We start from the raw sequence: 18,863 nt of genomic DNA on the forward strand, positions 1-18,863 counted from the left end.
TAATTTTGAAAGAAAAGATTGTCGTTCAGTCCTACAACTCCTGCTGTTTCTGATTTTCTTTTCCCATTTAGTAATAACACTAGACTTTGAGTTTGAGTTTTAATACCTTTTTTTTTTCTATACATATTGATCAGAAATGAGCGAACACCCAAATGCTCGGGTCCGCGCTATTCAAGTCGAGCTTTTCATAAAATTCGAGAGCTCTACTCGAGTAACGAACCCCATTTACTACAATGGGAGACTCAAGCATTTTTGTATGTGGAACGCAGGGTCCCGAGTTTTTTTTCTCTCTCTCTCTTTCTCCCCCCTTTCTCTCCCTCTTCCCCTTCCCTGCCAGACCAAAAATTTTCAAATGACACGCGCTGCATCGTGGCAGGGAGGGGCCAAAACAGGTACGTCACAGCAGGGAGGAGCCAAAAGCTGGGGCGGGGTCGAACGCGATTTGATGCTCATTCGAGTAACGAGCACCATCGAATATTATTTTTATGTAAAACTATGGTACAGAGATTATTAGAGTTTTTATTACATTTATTTTATTTACTAACTAATATACCCGCCTTTGCCCGAGTTAATTTGGTACAGGTCCCTGTTGTTCGTATGAAAAATATTATGAGCTCATGGTTACTTCAGAGGATCCGAAGAATAAAATATGTATACACGTAAAGGAGAGTTAGATTCTCCTCAGACTGCATGTACTGACGTCCCTCTGCAGAATGTGCCACCCCTCCCACTCTCCTGACTTTTTACCTTTAAAGGTAACAACCCTTCTTTTCAAATTTAACCCCAGAATGCAGGTTGCAGCCCCTTCTTTGCCTTAAAGGCATGCCCCATCCCTGCAGCCCATGACTGCTTTCTTATGTACTTTACAGCCTTTCAGTATATACACAGAGAGGTCAGTTAGACTCTTCTCTGTATATACATAGTAACATAGTATATTAGGCTGGATGAAGACAATGTCCATCTAGTTCAGCCTGTTTTAATCTACCCCTTGTTGGTCCAGAGGAAGACGAACCCCCCCCCCCCCCCCCCCCCCAGCGAGCTAATTAGCCCCTGTGGAGGAAAAATTCTTCCCTGACTCCATAATGACAGCCAGAGTAATCAACGTTTGAGATCAACAACTCCGTTGATATCCTGTAATATCGTAGTGGTCTAGAAAGACATCAAGTCCCTCCTAAACTTCTCTATGGATTTTGTCATTACCACGTCCTCAGGCAGAGAGTTGTACAGTCTCACTGCTCTTACAGTAAAGAACCCCTTTCTATGTTGATGATGAAACCTTTTTTTTTCCTAGACTTCGAGGATTCCCTCTTGTCACAGTCGCAGTCCTGGGTATAAACAGATCACGGGAGAGATCCTTGTATTGTCCCCTTATGTATTTATATATAGTTATTTGATCGCCCTGTAGCAATCTTTTTTCCAGGGTAAATAATCCCATTTTTGCTAGCCTCTCTGGGTATTCCAGTCCCGTCATTCCATGTATTAGTTTAGTTGCCCTTCTTTGAACCCCTTCCAGCACTGCAACATCTTTCCTGAGCTTCGGTGTCCAGAACTGAACACAGTATTCCATGTGGGGCCTGACAAGTGCCTTATATAGGGGGAGGATAATGTTCTCGTCCTTCGCCCCTATACCTCTTTTAATGCATCCCAAAACTTTATTAGCTTTTGCAGCAGCTGACTGGCATTGGTTACTCCAGTTTAATCTACAATCCACTAGTACCCCCAGGTCTTTTTCCATATCACTTTTCCCTAGCAGTACCCCATTCAGTGTATATTGGTGACATCTGTTTCTCCTGCCCATGTGCATAACCTTACATTTATCAATGTTGAACTTCATTTGCCATTTTTCTTCGCAAGCCCCCAGTTTATCTAGGTCCTTTTGTAGCCTTACATTGTCCTCCATTGTATTAATTGTCTTGTATAATTTCATATCATCTGCAAATATTGATACACATGGAGGTGTGGTAAATTCTCCTCAGTATATACACATAGAGGTGAGGTAGATTCTCCTCAGTATATACACATAGAGGTGAGGTAAATTCTCCTCAGTATATACACATAGAGGTGAGGTAGATTCTCCTCAGTATATACACATAGAGGTGAGGTAAATTCTCCTCAGTATATACACATAGAGGTGAGGTAAATTCTCCTCAGTATATACACATAGAGGTGAGGTAAATTCTCCTCAGTATATACACATAGAGGTGAGGTAGATTCTCCTCAGTATATACACATAGAGGTGAGGTAGATTCTCCTCAGTATATACACATAGAACTGAGGTAGATTCTCCTCAGTATATACACATAGAGGTGTGGTAGATTCTCCTCAGTATATACACATAGAGGTGAGGTAGATTCTCCTCAGTATATACACATGGTGGTGAGGTAGATTCTCCTCAGTATATACACGTAGAGGAGAGGTAGATTCTCCTCAGTATATACACATAGAGGAGAGTTAGATTCTCCTCAGTATATACACATAGAGGAGAGGTAGATTCTCCTCAGTATATACACATAGAGGTGAGGTAGATTCTCCTCAGTATATAAATCATTTCCTTAGGCTTTATGGTTTCTGAGAATGTCATGTATCATAGATTTTCAATTTTTTACACTTACAATTGAATATTGAAGTTGCAACCTCTTTACTTTTCCTATTAGGATGTAAAGAATGGTTGTGCCAAATTTCATGTTTGTGCGTTTCAGATGAGGGTTATTAATTACATTACATAAGGGGCCACTTGCTTTCACACTTAGACTTGAACAATCAAGTTGTGACCCCTGGGCTTTTCCTATTTATGACCTAAAGAATGGTCATGTCAAATTTCAAGTTTGTACGACACTGGGAAGTTAGAGAATTAGATTAGTTACATAACATTGGGGGGGGGGTGAGGGGGGGGGGGTGATTGAAAATTGGGCTTTCAAAGTTTTTTCTGTCTACATAATACTGTTACTACATCATTTTGCAGTGGTCCCAAGTCAGAAATTTGATTATTAGGCGCTGCGTAATTGGCACATCAACCTGACGTTCAATCATCTTCGGTAATACTACTTTTATCTGAAATGTTCATTAATATTATTAGTTGCCACATAAGTGCCACCAGCGGATACTGTTGGCAAAGTCTCTGGCATGCAAAAAAAAATTTTGGGTGGTATATCGTAGACAGCAGCTGGCTTTAATAACAACCAATCACAGCACAGCTTTCATTTTATCTTAGCAGTATAAGAAATGAAAGCTGAGCTGTGATTGGTTGCTATTAACAGTAAAAATGACAGGGGAAGTGGGTGAGTTTTTGATTTTTAATTCGGCCAGTATTCGTCGCTGGTGCTGAAAAACGCTCATGCAAAATTTCACTCAAGTTGGACCAGAACTGTGGATTTGTAGAAGACACAAACAGATTTTGTGTTTTATGTATAACAAATAAAAATGTTTCTATTGTACAAAAATAGAACCTATAAAATTTGATAATTTGCTGTTATTTTACCGACCCGCAGAATGAAGGCGACATGTTATTTACACACACATATACAGTCATGAGAAATACTAAGAACAACCTCTTTGAATTCTATGGTTATATGAATCAGGACATAATAAGCATCTGCTCATAAGCAGATCTTAACATCCAATATAAAGAAGCCTACAGGCTTTTCCCTGCACCGCTCTTTGACCCCTTTGCTTGACCTTAGGTGGATGATTTTGGTGCCATTACATTATGAACACCCTCACAGAGATGTGAGTGATACACAGGGTGAGTGGTACACAGGGCGAGCAGTACAGAGGATGAGCGGTGCAGAGAGGTGAGCAGTACAGAGGATGAGCGGTGCAGAGAGGTGAGCAGTACACAGGGCGAGCAGTATAGAGGATGAGCGGTGCAGAGAGGTGAGCAGTACACAGGGCGAGCAGTATAGAGGATGAGCGGTGCAGAGAGGTGAGCAGTGCAGAGGACAAGCAGTGTAGAGAGGTGAGTGATACACAGGGTGAGTGGTACAGAGGGTGAGTGGTGCAGAGGCATATCGTCAGCTGCCGCAATGGCGATTGGCCCCTGCGCTGAGGCAGCCCAGAGGCCACCCTCTGCCCTATACATATACACATTTAGTACATTATCAGCTGGTCGCTCTGTCTGCAGCACCGCACCAATTGATCATGCTGCTTGCAGTATGGCCAGCCTAAGAGGATGCAGAGAAGAGGAGGAGGAAGACAGCCACATGGGCTGGCAGGGAGTTGAGCACAGTGATAATGTTATCCTCATCCTACTTCTACCTCCTGCTGTACGGCGGCTGCTGCAGCTGCCTGTCCTGCTGCTATCACACATTGAAGGGATCCGGGCCCCGGGGTTATGTGTGCATGTGTAATATAATAAGTCACGTTTGCATCTCACAACCAGCAACACATGCTCTGCTGCACAATAAATCAAAAAATAATAGGTCAGCACTAGAGATGAGCGAGCACACTCGTCCGAGCTTGATGCTCGTTCATGTATTAGGGTACTCGAGATGCTCGTTACTCGAGACGAACACCACGCGGTACTCGAGTCAATTGCATTTCCTTCCCCACGTTTAGTGCCATTTTCTAGCCAATAGACATTACCACTTCCTGCTGTGACGTGTCAGCCCTATCCCACCCCACAGTAGTGAGTGGCTAGGCCGATCAGGTGACCGCAGAGTACTTAAACTGGTCCCGCCCGCGGCTCACCTCAGACCCATGCTGGCAAAGGTTAGGGAAAGTGCTGCTGCTGATATAGGAAAAGTGTTAGAGTAGGATCCTGTCTTCAAGAACCCCACAGGTCCTTCTTAGGGCTGCTCTTCATAGTGTGCATTACTGTTGTGGCTGGCTGGGAGCAGTAGTGCACCATTTTTTTTTTCATCTGGGGCTGTGCAGGCGATTACATCTATAGCGTTCTCAGTCTGCAGTGTATTATGCTGAGTTTAGGGAAAGAGCTGCTTATATAGGAAAAGTGTTAGGGTAGGATCCTGTCTTCAAGAACCCCAAAGCTCCTTTTTAGGGCTACATCTGACCATGTGCATTATAGTTGTGGCTGGCTGGGAGTAGTAGTGCATCAATTTTTGTATTACGCATCTAGGCCTGTTCGCAGCCTTTCAGTAATAGCGTTCTCAGCCTGCAGTGCCGAACAACAATGAAACTGCACTCTAACATCTCCTAGCCTAGTGCAAACGACTTCATTTATACCGTTCTGTGTCTGTAGTGCATTAGACACAGTGGAGGGGCACAGCCACTTCTATAGGGAAAGTTATACACTAATCAGTCCTCCTGATTCTCCGTGCAATAACCCCAACTCTCCTTCTTAGGGCTACATCTGACCATGTGCATTATAGTTGTGGCTTGCTGGGAGTAGTTGTGCATCAATTTTTGTATTATGCATCTAGGCCAGTTCTCAGCCTTTCAGTAATAGCGTTCTCAGGCTGCAGTGCCGTACAATCAGCTCTCACCGTGAATTTGCTCTACAAACGACTTCAGTTATACCGTTCTGTGTCTGCAGTGCATTAGACAGAGGTCTCACCGCTAAACAGTACTGTATTATTACCGGGGCCACTGCAAAGTATTTCAGCTCAGCCGCTGTGCAGAGTGCCTCACAATACCATTTCCTTGGTGGGGTTGAGATAGCCGCAGTTACCAGCACTATCCACTGGCTTTACAGTCTTCTCCCACTCCACACAGCCTCTATTATCTACAAGTCTCTGCGAGTGGTAAATTACCCCAAGGTATCAGCGCAAGACAGCGGGTTCCTTTTTTCAAGTCATAGCATAGAACCTCCTCTATCTACAAGTCTCTGTGTGCAGTGAATTAAGCCACAGTTGTCAGCACTGTACAGTGGAGTAATTTATTTGGGCCCTGCTCTTTTCTTAATCCGCCATGATGAGGAGTAGGGGTAAGGGTCGAGGACATGGACATGGATGTCCAAGTGAGGGTGTGGGCACAGGCCGAGTTCCTGGGCGTGGTGAATCACAACTGGCTACTGTGGGATTAGGAGAGAGGCAAGTTTCTGGGGTCCCCAGCTTCATATCACAATTTATGGGTCTGCGTGGTAGATCTTTATTACAAATAGAGCAGTGTGAGCAGGTCCTGTCGTGGATGGCAGAAAATGCATCCAGCAATGTATTGACCACCCAGTCTTCTACGCAGTCCACTACTCCCAGCCTTGGGACTGCAGCTCTCAATCCTCTCGCTGCTCCTCCTTCCTCCCAGCCTCCTCACTACATGAAAATGACATATTTTGAGCAGGCAGACTCCCTGGAACTGTTGTTGGGTCCCTGCCATGAGTGGTAAAAAATGGTTCCTCTCTCACCTGAGGAGATTGTGGTGACCGATGCCCAACCTCTGGAAAGTTCCCGGAGTCCAGGTGATTAGGCTGGGGACTTCCGGCAACTGTCTCCAGAGCTTTTTGTTGGTGAGGATGATGAGACACAGTTGTCTGTCAGTGAGGTAGTAGTAAGGGCAGTAAGTCCGAGGGAGGAGCGCACAGAGGATTCGGAGGACGAGCAGCTGACCGATGAGGTGACTGACCCCACCTGGCTTGCTAAGCCTACGGAGGATAGGGCTTCAGAGGGGGAGGCAAGTGCAGCAGCAGGACAGGTTGGAAGAGGAAGTGGAGTAGCCAGGGGTAGAGGCAGGGCCAGAGCCAAGAATTCCCCAACTGTTTCCCAAAGCACCCCCTCGCGGCAAGCCTCCGTGCAGAGGGCTAGTTGTTCAAAGGTGTGGATGTTTTTTAGTGAGAGCGCGGACGACCGACGAACAGTCGTGTGCAACCTGTGTAGCACCAAGGTCCGATGGGGAGCCACCACTACCAGCCTCACCACCAACTTGCGCAGGCATATGATGGCCAAGCACCCCACAAGGTGGGACGAAGGACATTCACCGTCTTCGGGTTACACCACTGCCTCTTCCCCTTTTCCCCCAGCCCGCCAAACAGATCCAATCCCCCTTCTAGGACACAGGCACGAGCACCTCCCGGCCTTCACCAACACCCTCATCTCCACCGTTCTCCACTCCATCCAGCAATGTCTTTCAGCGCAGCATTCAGCTGTCGCTAACACAGGCGTTGGAGCGAAAGCACAAATACGCCGCCACCCACCCACATGCACAAGTTTTAAACATGCACATTGCCAAATTAATCAGCCTGGAGATGCTGCCGTACAGGCTTGTGGAAATGGAGGCTTTCAAAAACATGATGGCGGCGGTCCCGCATAACTCGGTCCCCAGTCGCCACTATATTTCCCGGTGTGCCGTCCCCTACACCAGCATGTCTCCCGCAACATAAATCGTGCCCTCACCAACGCGGTTACTGGGAAGGTCTACTTAACCACGGACACGTGGACAAGTACTGACGGGCAGGGCCACTATATCTCCCTGACGGCACATTGGGTAAACTTGGTGGAGGCTGGGACCGAGTCAGAGCCTGGGACCACTCACGTCCTACCCACCCCCAGAATTGCGGGTCCTACCTTGGTGCTGGTATCTGCGGTGCTTTATGCCACCTCTTCCAAACCCTCCACCTCCTCCTCCAAAGCCACGTCTGCCTCTCAATTAAGAAGTGTGAGCATGTCGCCAGCAGTTGGTAGCTCACGGCGCGGCAGCACAGCGGTGGACAAGCGTCAGCAAGCCGTGCTAAAACTAATCAGCTTAGGTGACAAGAGGCACATGGCCCCCGAGCTGTTGCAGTGTCTGATAGAGCAGACCGACCTCTGGCTTTCGCCGCTGAGCCTCTAACCACGCATGGTCGTGTGTGATAACATCCGTAACCTGGTGGCAGCTCTGCGGCTTGGCAGCCTCACACATGTGCCACATCTTCAATCTAGTGATTCAGCGGCTTCTGAAAAACTACCCCCACTTGTCTGACCTGCTCGGCAAGGTGCGCCACGTCTGTGCACATTTCCATAAATCCACCACGGATGCTGCCACCCTAAGGACCCTGCAACATCGGTTTCAGCTGTCAGAGCACCGACTGCTGTGCGACGTGCCCACACGCCGGAATTCTACGCTGCACATGTTGGCCATGCTGTACGAGCAGCATAGAGCAATAGTGGAATACCAGCTGCAACATGGACGGCGGAGTGATAGTCAGCCTCTGCATTTCTTTACTGAGGAGTGGGCATGGATGGCAGATATCTGCCAGGTCCTCGGAAACTTTGAGGAGTCTACCCAGATGGTGAGTGACGATTCAGCAATCATTAGCGTTATCATCCCGCTGCTTTGCCTGCTGAGAAGTTCGCTGCAAAACATAAAGGCTGACGCTTTGCGGTTGGAACAGGAGATGGGGGATGACAGTATGTCGCTTGATAGCCAGACCACCCTCATGTCTATCTCAGCGTGTTTTGGAGAAGGATGAGGGGGAGGAGCAGGAGGAGGAGGGGGAAAAGACAGCTGGGCACACTGCAGAGGGTACCCATGCTGCTTGCCTCTCATCTGTTCAGTGTGTATGGGCTGTAGAAGAGGAGGAGGATCCTGAAAGTCATCTTCCTAGTGAGGACAGCGATGTGTTGCATACTGGGAGCCTGGCACACATGGCTGTCTTCATGTTAGGCTGCCTTTCCCGTGACTCTAGCGTTAGACACATTCTGGCCAACACGGATTACTGGGTGTACACCCTTCTATACCCACGGTATAAGGAGAACCTTTCCACTCTCATTCCGAAGAGGAAAGGGGTACGAGAGTGATGCAATACCACAGGGCCCTGGTGGAAAAAGTGATGCTAAAGTTCCCATCTGACAACGCTAGTGGCAGAAGATGTAGTTCCGAGGACCAAGTAGCAGGGAAGGAGTGGGGATCAGGCAGCATGTCCAGAGCAGGCAGGGGAACACTCTCCCAGGCCTTTGCCAGCTTTATGGCTCCCAAGCAAGCCTGTGTCACCACTCCCCAGTCAAGGTTGAGTCGGAGGGAGCACTGTAAAAATATTGTGAAGGAGTACGTAGCCGATCATATCGCCATCCTCCGTGATGCCTCTGCTCCATACAACTATTTGGTGTCAAGGCTAGACCCGTGGCATGAACTCACCCTGTACGCCCTGGAGGTTCTGGCCTGTCCTGCCGCTAGCGTCTTGTCAGAGAGGGTGTTTAGTGCAGCTGGGGGAATCATCATGAATAAGTGTACCAGCCTGTCAACTGCCAGTGCCGGCATGCTTACACTCATAAAGATGAACAAAGGCTAGATTTCTCCAGACTTCTCTTCTCCACCGGCGGAAAGCAGTGGAACCTAATGATTCTTTTCGCTGCAACAGGAGAAAAAAGCATCCTCAATCACCAGAAAAATAGGTGGAATTAGCTTTGTCAATCACTCTCGGATATTATTACTCCTCCTCCTCCTAAAACAGCATGTCATCACGCTGAACTGCCAATTTTTCTGCGCCCAAAAGGCTCTGTTTACAAGTTTTTTACAATTTTTTTAAGTATTGATACTTTAACAGAAAACAATTTTTTTCCAAGGGCTGCCTCCCGACTCTGTTACAAAGAAAGCAACAGCGAGATGTATCTTTAAAAAAGGTTTCTGGGTTTCACCTGCCCTCGCGGTCGAGCAATTTTTCAGGGGTGCACTTGTACTCTTGGTACATCAATTTTTCTGGCCCTCACCTATACTGTTATCTAACTAATTTTTCCGGCCTTCGCCTACACTCATGGTACACCAATGTTTCTGGGGTTCGCCTATACTCTTGCTACAGAAATGTTACTGGGGTCTGCCTATACTTTTGCTACAGAAATGTTACTGGTGTCCGCCTATACTCTAGGTACACTAATGTTTCAGGGGTCCGCCTATAGTCTTGCTACAGAAATGTTACAGAGGTCTGCCTATACTTTTGCTACAGAAATGTTACTGGGGTCTGCCTATACTTTTGCTACAGAAATGTTACTGGGGTCAGCTTATACTCTTGGTACACCAATGTTTCAGGGGTCCGCCTATACTCTTGCTACAGAAATGTTACTGGGGTCTGCCTTTACCTTTGCCACAGAAATGTTACTTGGGTCCGCCTATGCAGTTTCTACTGAATGGTTTGAGGGGTTCGCCTATACTCTTGCTACAGAAATGTTACAGGGGTCTGCCTATACTTTTGCTACAGAAATGTCACTGGGGTCTGCCTATGCTCTTGCTACAGAAATGTTACAGGGGTCTGTCTATACTTTTGCTACAGAAATGTTACAGGGGTCTGGCTATGCTGTGGGTGCACAAAGACTTCCCATAGCGGTGTTTTACCGGTCTGGCACAAATACACTGACTGACTAGGGTACAAAAAAGTTGGCCGAGGTCCTTGGTGGGGTGAAACTCTGCCATGTTTGGGCGCTGTGATTTCTTTAGGCGTAATACCATCTTCAAGTTTCTTGGGCTCGCCTATGCTGTGGGTGCACAAAGACTTCCTATTGCGGTGTTTTACCGGTCTGGCACAAATACACTGACTGACTAGAATAGAAATGTGGGCCGAGGTCCTTGGCGGGGTAAAACTCTGCCATGTTTGGGCGCTGTGATGTCTTTAGGCGTAATACTATCTTTAAGTTCCTTGGGCTCGCCTATGCTGTGGGTGCACAAAGACTTCCCATAGCAGTGTTTTACCAGTCTGGCACAAATACACTGACTGACTAGGGTAGAAATGTGGGCCAAGGTCCTTGGTGGGGTGAAACTCTGCCATGTTTGGGCGCTGTAATTTCTTTATTTGTAATACTTTTTTGGGGTTCCAGGGGCTCGCCTATGCTGTGGGTGCACAAAGACTTCCCATTGTGGTATTTTACTGGTCTGGCACAAATACACTGACTGACTAGGGTACAAAAAAGTTGGCCGAGGTCCTTGGTGGGGTGAAACTCTGCCATGTTTGGGCGCTGTGATTTCTTTAGGCGTAATACCATCTTCAAGTTCCTTGGGCTCGCCTATGCTGTGGGTGCACAAAGACTTCCTATTGCGGTGTTTTACCGGTCTGGCACAAATACACTGACTGACTAGAATAGAAATGTGGGCCGAGGTCCTTGGCGATGTGAAACTCTGCCTTAGGCGAGCCCAAGGAGCTCAAAGACTTCCCATTGCGGTGTTGAGCTTTCTGACACCTACACAGAATGAATTATGTGGGGCCGTACTCGGGCGAAAAGATTCGGGGGGCGCCGTGGGTGAGTGGGGGGTTGCAGCGGGAGTGGGGAGAAGAGGGAGAGAGAGAGGGCTCCCCCCTGTTCCTCGCTGCTACCCCCCCGCGCCGCCACGCCTCCCCCCGCCCCCCGGCACTCCCCGAATCTTTTCACCCGAGTACTGAAGTACTCGAAAATCGCGGTGCTCGATCGAGTAATTACTTGAAACGAGTATACTTGCTCATCTCTATAGGACAGCAATGCCAGCATGTAACCCAGGAGAAGAGGCAGCGGTGTCACCCGCAGGCAGTGATTGTCCTTGGTTGCAGGTAGTGTGGTGCTTAGCTAAGATGTGCCAGTGTGTGTGCCTTGCTAATGAGGGTTTGTCCCAAGTAAATTGTTAGGGGGGTGACGCCAGACTCTTGCCCCCATTTTGGCTTAATAGTGGGACCTGGGAGCCTCAGATGCAGCCATGCATGCTGCCCCTGCCTTTCCCTATCCATTTCTGTGGTGTTTCCATGACTTTCTGATGTTTTCTGGTGTTTGACAAGTCATCTGCTATGCGGAGCATCGGTCCCATACAAAATGCTCTGACTTCAATGGGGTTCATTACTCGAAACGAGCTCTCGAGCATTATGAAAAGTTTGACTCGAGCAACGAGCACCCGAGCATTTTGGTGCTCGCTCATCTCTAGTCAGCACACAAAGCTTCCATAAAAACTTTTCTATATTTTATTACAGTTAAAAAGATGTTACAGTACAAAAAAGATGAGTCTCTTATATGCAGCAGACAGGTGGAAGGAAGCACACAAATATCGAGTTCATAGAATTAAATATATGCTCAAAAACTGCATGCATGCAAAATCATATATCAAACATTTAATCATATAAAATGGCACATTGAGCATACAAAGCATTACATCTATGCATATGAGCAGCAGCACATAATGTATAAAGTACTCCCTGAGGAAACTTAGGGCGAAACACATGTCAGGGTGCAGGTGGTAAGGTGGGCTTTATACATTATGCACTGCTGCTCATATGCATAGATTAAATGCTCTGTATGCTCAATGTGTCATTTTATGTGATTAAATATTTGATATATGATTTTACATGCATGCAGTTTTTGAGCATATACCTAATTCTATGAACTTGATATGTTGTATGCCTTCCTTCCGCCTGTCTGCTGCACATTGGATACTCATCCCTTTTGCACTGTAACATTTTTTTAACTGTAAAAGAATTTTTTATGGAAGCTTTGCATGCTGACTAGAGATGAGCGAACGTACTCGGTAAAGCACTATTCGTCCGAGTAATGTGCTTTATCCGAGTACCTCCCCGCTCGTCCTGAAAGATTCGGGGAGCGCCGCTGCTGACAGGTGAGTTGCGGCGGGGAGCAGGGGAGGGCGGGCGGGAGAGAAGGAGAGAGAGATCTCCCCTCCGTTCCTCCCCGCTCTCCCCTGCAGCTCCCCGCTCCGCGGCGCTCCCCGAATCTTTCAGGACGAGCGGGGAGATACTCGGATAAAGCACATTACTCGGACGAGTAGTGCTTTACCGAGTACGTTCGCTCATCTCTAATGCTGACCTATTATTTTTTGATGTGTGTATGTGTAGGTGTGTATGTATATATATCTATATGCAGGGGTGTACTTAAAGGCTCAGGGGCCCAGGTGCAAAAGTTCAGCTCGGAGCCTTCCCCCCAGGCCTCCATTCCTCACCCCACCCCTGTACCAATAACCAGATTGTGCTGCATACAGCTGCAAAATGAATTTCCATACATGATCTAGCTCCTTAGTGTAATCTTTCCAAATATTATGCATTTCCTGCACATGAAAATTTGTTTGTAAACCCGCAGGCCGTTCTCTCTCACACACCACTTTTTACCTGAGCACCGTACTAACCGCGTTACAACACTCACATTGATTTTAATGGGGTTACTTAATCCTGCACTCGAATGCAGGGTTCCTAACGCCCTGATTTTCTAGAGCTGTCTGTTCTACTTTTGTGTTTTCGTGTTTTTTAACGCACCTCCTCACCCATCACAATGACGGGGTGCATTAAAAAGCGCTGTAAAACACTGTAATGTGTTTAAAAACGCTGCTCGAAATTCTGGTAAAAATGCCAAGATTTCAAGCTGTGTTTTCTGAATGCACATGTGAGAGTGACCTTAGGCAGGGCGAAATTGCTGCGAAATTTCTGTGCAAACTTTCTGCACGGAAATTCCGCCTGCAATTTTTATCCCAGTACAAAGCAGCAAAGTGGACAAGATTTACAAAATCCGCAAGATTTCGGTCCCGTATGACTGCGGCCTTAGGGCTTATTCAGACGACCGTATATCGGCTGGATTTTTATGCCCGGCCGATATGCGGTGTCCCTATGTGCAGGGGGAGGAGGCTGGAAGAGCCGGGAGCAGTGTACTGAGCTGCCTCCCCCTCTCCGCCCCCTGCCACTATTTGCAATGGGAGGGGCGGGACGGGGGCATAGATATTGTGGGAGAGTCAGCTCAGGTAGAGCGTGGGGTTGCAGTGTGAATGGCAGTCAGAGACAACAACAGTAGATAAAGTCCATACAGGCTTGGCCTGCGTTTATTAGAAGGCATAAAAAATAAAAAAATACAGCCTTAAAGGGGTTGTCCCGCGAAACAAAGTGAGGGTATACACTTCTGTATGGCCATATTAATGCACTTTGTAATGTACATTGTGCATTAATTATGAGCCATACAGAAGTTATTCACTTACCTGTTCCGTTGCTAGCGTCCTCGTCTCCATGGTGCCGTCTAATTTTCAGCGTCTAATCGCCGGATTAGACGCGCTTGCGCAGTCTGGTCTTCTTCTTTTCTGAATGGGGCCGCTCGTGCCGGAGAGCGGCTCCTCGTAGCTCCGCCCCGTCACGTGCCGATTCCAGCCAATCAGGAGGCTGGAATCGGCAATGGACCGCACAGAAGCCCTGCGGTCCACCGAGGGTGAAGATCCCGGCGGCCATCTTCGCACGGTAAGTAAGAAGTCACCGGAGCGCGGGGATTCGGGTAAGTACTGTGCGTTTTTTTTTTTTTTTTAAGCCCCTGCATCGGGTTTGTCTCGCGCCAAACGGGGGGGCTATTGAAAAAAAAAAAACCCGTTTTGGCGCGGGACAACCCCTTTAACTTCAGGCATAACTAAAATCCTGCTTATCCAGCACTTACTATACATAGTCCTTCCCTGACTATACGTACGGCTTGCTGCAGCTGCACGAAGACCACAAACTTGTACAAAAGTCCAGTTTGTCCCTTGGTCAGGGATAAGGCGTCTCTTGAGACTAGCAACTTCCAGTGTGCCTAGCTGCACCCGGCCTCCTCTCTGTCTGCATAGCTGCAGACTTTATGGGCTATGAAATTACCCAACCTCTACACCTGGGAAGCTAGCCTCCCCCTAAGGGCTCCCACACACTTGCAATTGCGTTTTTCGTTAACGCGATTGTCAATGGGACTTTCTAATATTAAAAACGCAACGCGACGCAATGCACCAAAAAGCAGTTGTGTGCATTGCATTTTTTTTTACAATACAAAGTCCCATTGACAATCGCGTTAACAAAAAACACAATCGCAAATGTGTGGGAGCCCTAACAAGAACTGGAGCGGAGGGGTGGAATGCATAGCCCCACTAACAAGCCTGCCATCCATTCAAAAAAACAAAAAACGGACCCAAACATGTTTTACAAAAAGTATCTCCAGCAACTATAGGCTGTAAATCACATCACATCCCTGGTTTTTCCTCATGTCCCACACAGTGAGACACGAACTCCCTTCATATCCACTTGGCGTAACACCTAAATCGAGGTGGAACACACTGACTGTCCATTAATAACCCCTTCAGTGTTTCACAATATATACACACACACACACTATATATATATATATACACACACACACACACACTATATTATTTGCTTGTAAACCACTTCCCACATTCTGAACATGAAACTGACTTCTCCCTGTGTGAGTTCTCTGAAGTGTAACAAGGTCTATATACATTGAAAAACACTTACTTCATTCTGCACATGAAAATGGCTTTTCCCCTGTGTGACATCTCTGATGTCCAAACAAAACGTGACTTAATTGAAAATCTAACATTTGTGCACCCATCCAGATGGCCTTGGCCAGGTGCATATACATCGAGCTTGGGATGTCATCGGGCCGGAGTAGACAGATCTCTGCTAACCTGTATCCCCCTCTCTGCCCCCTCGCTGGCTCTCTGCAAGGAAAATGGCTGGGATGGGGCAGGAGCTAATGTGCTATGCTCTGGCCCCTCTCCGCCTCTTATCGGCAGCCAACAATGGAAGGAGACTGGTAATAAGCAACTAGCTCTGCCCCTATCCCGCCTGCTCCCATAGCAAAGAGCCGGCAAGGGGTTGAGAGGAGGAGAGAAGGGGGAGGGAGTTTAGCGGTCACGCTGCTAAACTCCCTCCCACTTCCCTTCTCTGGCAGCTGTCATTGGCTGCCATAGTAGTCTGGCACTGGCCGTATTCCGGCGAGGAAGGATAGTTCCCGAACCATTTTTCCTAGCCGGCATAAATGCGTCCGGCGCTATATTGGCTGGCTGGGCGCTTTCACGCCACGGGAATATGCCTGTGTGTTCTGATGCAGTGGAATCGAATGCATCAGAAGGTAGCGGATATCGGCCGGACGTGAAAATGCTGGCCAATATACACTCATGTAAATAAGCCCTAATTACCATGTGGTATGGCAATAACTGCACTTACCGGCGGAATGAAGATTACTTGTAATTCATGTCAAAAACGGTATGGTAGCAAATGTAATATATATATATATATATATATATATATATATATATACATATATATATAGCATGTATATATGTGCCACCATAACTCATGAACACCTGGAGCAATTTCAACCAAACTTGGTACATATATAACTCATCCCATGGAGACATATTTGGGGGTGGGGGTGATAACACAGCCCCACTACTCCTGGGAGTGAGGGGGAAATACCAGAGTTGCACTTGCGCAATATTTTTTATTTCATAGTCTTATTGTCAGGATCGGCGGCTTGCAGGTCCTCTTGTCCTCACCGCCAGTCCTGTTATGCAAGCGGCTGCCGTGTGGCACAGGGGAGCCCTGGTCCTGGTTACCTAACCTGGCCGCAGCGCTCCTCCTCACCGCCGGGTTGTTAGGGACGCCATGGGCGCCGACCGGCGCCGCGTCCTGGGCATAATAGCAACCAGGCTTGCATCCAGAGCCTCGCCTACCTTTAGGGCTGGGGGCTGTTCCCCAGCTCCACCTGTGTGATATTCTGTTGCTGTCAGACTCCCACCGCAATCAGCTGCTGGGGCGGTAGCTCTGACAGCATTTAAAAACCTGCTTGTATTTGCATACCAGTACCAGTGTTAGTTTGGTCTTCCTGCTACACCCGTGTACCTCGTGTTTTGACTCCTGATTTTGACTCTCTGCTTTTGGACCTGATGTTGTCTTGTCTGACTCTCTTGTACCCCGTACCCTCTTGTTGCCGACCCGGAAAGTCTGACCCGCCTTGCTGTTGTTTTGTTCCAGTGTCTGTCTGTTCGTTAGTCCCCGTGTTCCCCTTCCTTTGTGAGTGTAGGGACTGTCGCCCTGGGGCTTATCCCAGGGGAACAAGTAAGTAGGGACAGGGGTTGTGGGTTTTTTCAGGGATGTCCAGTATCCCGGACCCTGTCCTGACACTTACATTACACAGATGACCTCCTCCTCCTCAAATACTAATATTTTACACAGACCTCCTGCTCCTCAGATAATAATATCTTACACAGACAACCTCCTCTTCTGCTCCAACTACCTCACAGCTTCCCACCAGCACTAAGCCACTATGTACCACACAGAAATGAGCCCAGCACCCACTCGTATGAAAGCTGGCCAAAAGGAAATCTGTGTTGTCCATAGCAACAAATCACAGCGCAACTTTCATTTTACCTTAGCAGTATAAGAAATAGCAAATTGGCAACAAAAATTACAAGGAAGTCGATGAGTTTAAAAACAAAACATGGGCAATGCCAGGTAATCAGCTACTGTAGTAAGCTATAAAAATACCCCCAAATGTTGCCACTAAATAAACAGATCTCCTAACAATCCCTCAGACGGTCGTGGAGGCAAAAATAAAAAATAGAGTTATTTGGGAACAAACTTTCTCTGTTAATTTTATCCCCATCATCTTGTGACATGTGCCTTTTCTCTTGTATGACGTGGAATGACTGTTGGGGTGTGCTCACACATGGCGGGTTTGTTGCAGAATGTGCACCAGGGTTCCACCACCAAGTACAGTACAATATAAGGAAGTATGGTTGTATCAAACACCACTCATTCACAGGAGAGGAGATCTGCAGCACCCCGTCTACAGCAGAACATCCCAGGATTGTCACAGGAGAAGAGATCTGCAGCGCTCCGTCTACAGCAGAACATCCCAGGATTGTCACAGGAGAAGAGATCTGCAGCGCTCCGTCTACAGCAGAACATCCCAGGATTGTCACAGGAGAAGAGATCTGCAGCGCTCCATCTACAGCAGAACATCCCAGGATTGTCACAGGAGAAGAGATCTGCAGCGCCCCGTCTACAGCAGAACATCCCAGGATTGTCACAGGAGAAGAGATCTGCAGCGCTCCGTCTACAGCAGAACATCCCAGGATTGTCACTGGAGAAGAGATCTGCAGCGCCCCGTCTACAGCAGAACATCCCAGGATTGTCACAGGAGAAGAGATCTGCAGCGCTCCATCTACAGCAGAACATCCCAGGATTGTCACAGGAGAAGAGATCTGCAGCGCCCCGTCTACAGCAGAACATCCCAGGATTGTCACAGGAGAAGAGATCTGCAGCGCCCCATCTACAGCAGAACATCCCAGGATTGTCACAGGAGAAGAGATCTGCAGCGCTCCGTCTACAGCAGAACATCCCAGGATTGTCACAGGAGAGGAGATCTGCAGCGCTCCGTCTACAGCAGAACATCCCAGGATTGTCACAGGAGAAGAGATCTGCAGCGCCCCGTCTACAGCAGAACATCCCAGGATTGTCACAGGAGAAGAGATCTGCAGCATCCCATCTACAGCAGAACAACCCAGGATTGTCACAGGAGAAGAGATCTGCAGCGCTCCGTCTACAGCAGAACATCCCAGGATTGTCACAGGAGAAGAGATCTGCAGCGCCCCGTCTACAGCAGAACATCCCAGGATTGTCACAGGAGAGGAGATCTGCAGCGCCCCGTCTACAGCAGAACATCCCAGGATTGTCACAGGAGAAGAGATCTGCAGCGCTCCGTCTACAGCGGAACATCCCAGGATTGTCACAGGAGAAGAGATCTGCAGCGTTCCGTCTACAGCAGAACATCCCAGGATTGTCACAGGAGAAGAGATCTGCAGCGCTCCGTCTACAGCAGAACATCCCAGGATTGTCACAGGAGAAGAGATCTGCAGCGTTCCGTCTACAGCAGAACATCCCAGGATTGTCACAGGAGAAGAGATCTGCAGCGCCCCGTCTACAGCAGAACATCCCAGGATTGTCAGGACAGATTACGTGTAGGTGATGGGAGGAGTTTGTGATTAGAAACGCATCAGTTCTGTGAAATTGTGAATCTCATATGTGTGTTTCACACGTGTGAAAGGATTTCAAGTGTCTTCCATTGATTTCAATTGCATGCACATCACAGGGTATGCGAGTTGCATGCCTTTTAACCCTTATGAATCCAGTGTCGGACCTCATCCGGCATTGAGATTTCCTTGCATAGTTCCCATGTCAGGTGAGGTCTGGCACGTTTCTTACAAAATGCCAAAGAAAGGTTCTACATGATTATTCCGTG

General features: G+C 47.7%; 1 protein-coding gene across 1 annotated transcript in view; it reads left to right on the forward strand.

Moving 5' to 3' along the window:
- LOC136629148 (oocyte zinc finger protein XlCOF6-like) overlaps positions 1-18,863 on the forward strand; it is a 331,535-nt gene that overhangs the window by 95,709 nt on the left and 216,963 nt on the right. The gene's annotated exons all lie outside the window — the stretch shown is intronic.

The sequence above is a fragment of the Eleutherodactylus coqui genome, chromosome 5 (genome assembly GCF_035609145.1).
Source record: "Eleutherodactylus coqui strain aEleCoq1 chromosome 5, aEleCoq1.hap1, whole genome shotgun sequence".
Taxonomy (NCBI): Eukaryota; Metazoa; Chordata; class Amphibia; order Anura; family Eleutherodactylidae; genus Eleutherodactylus; species Eleutherodactylus coqui.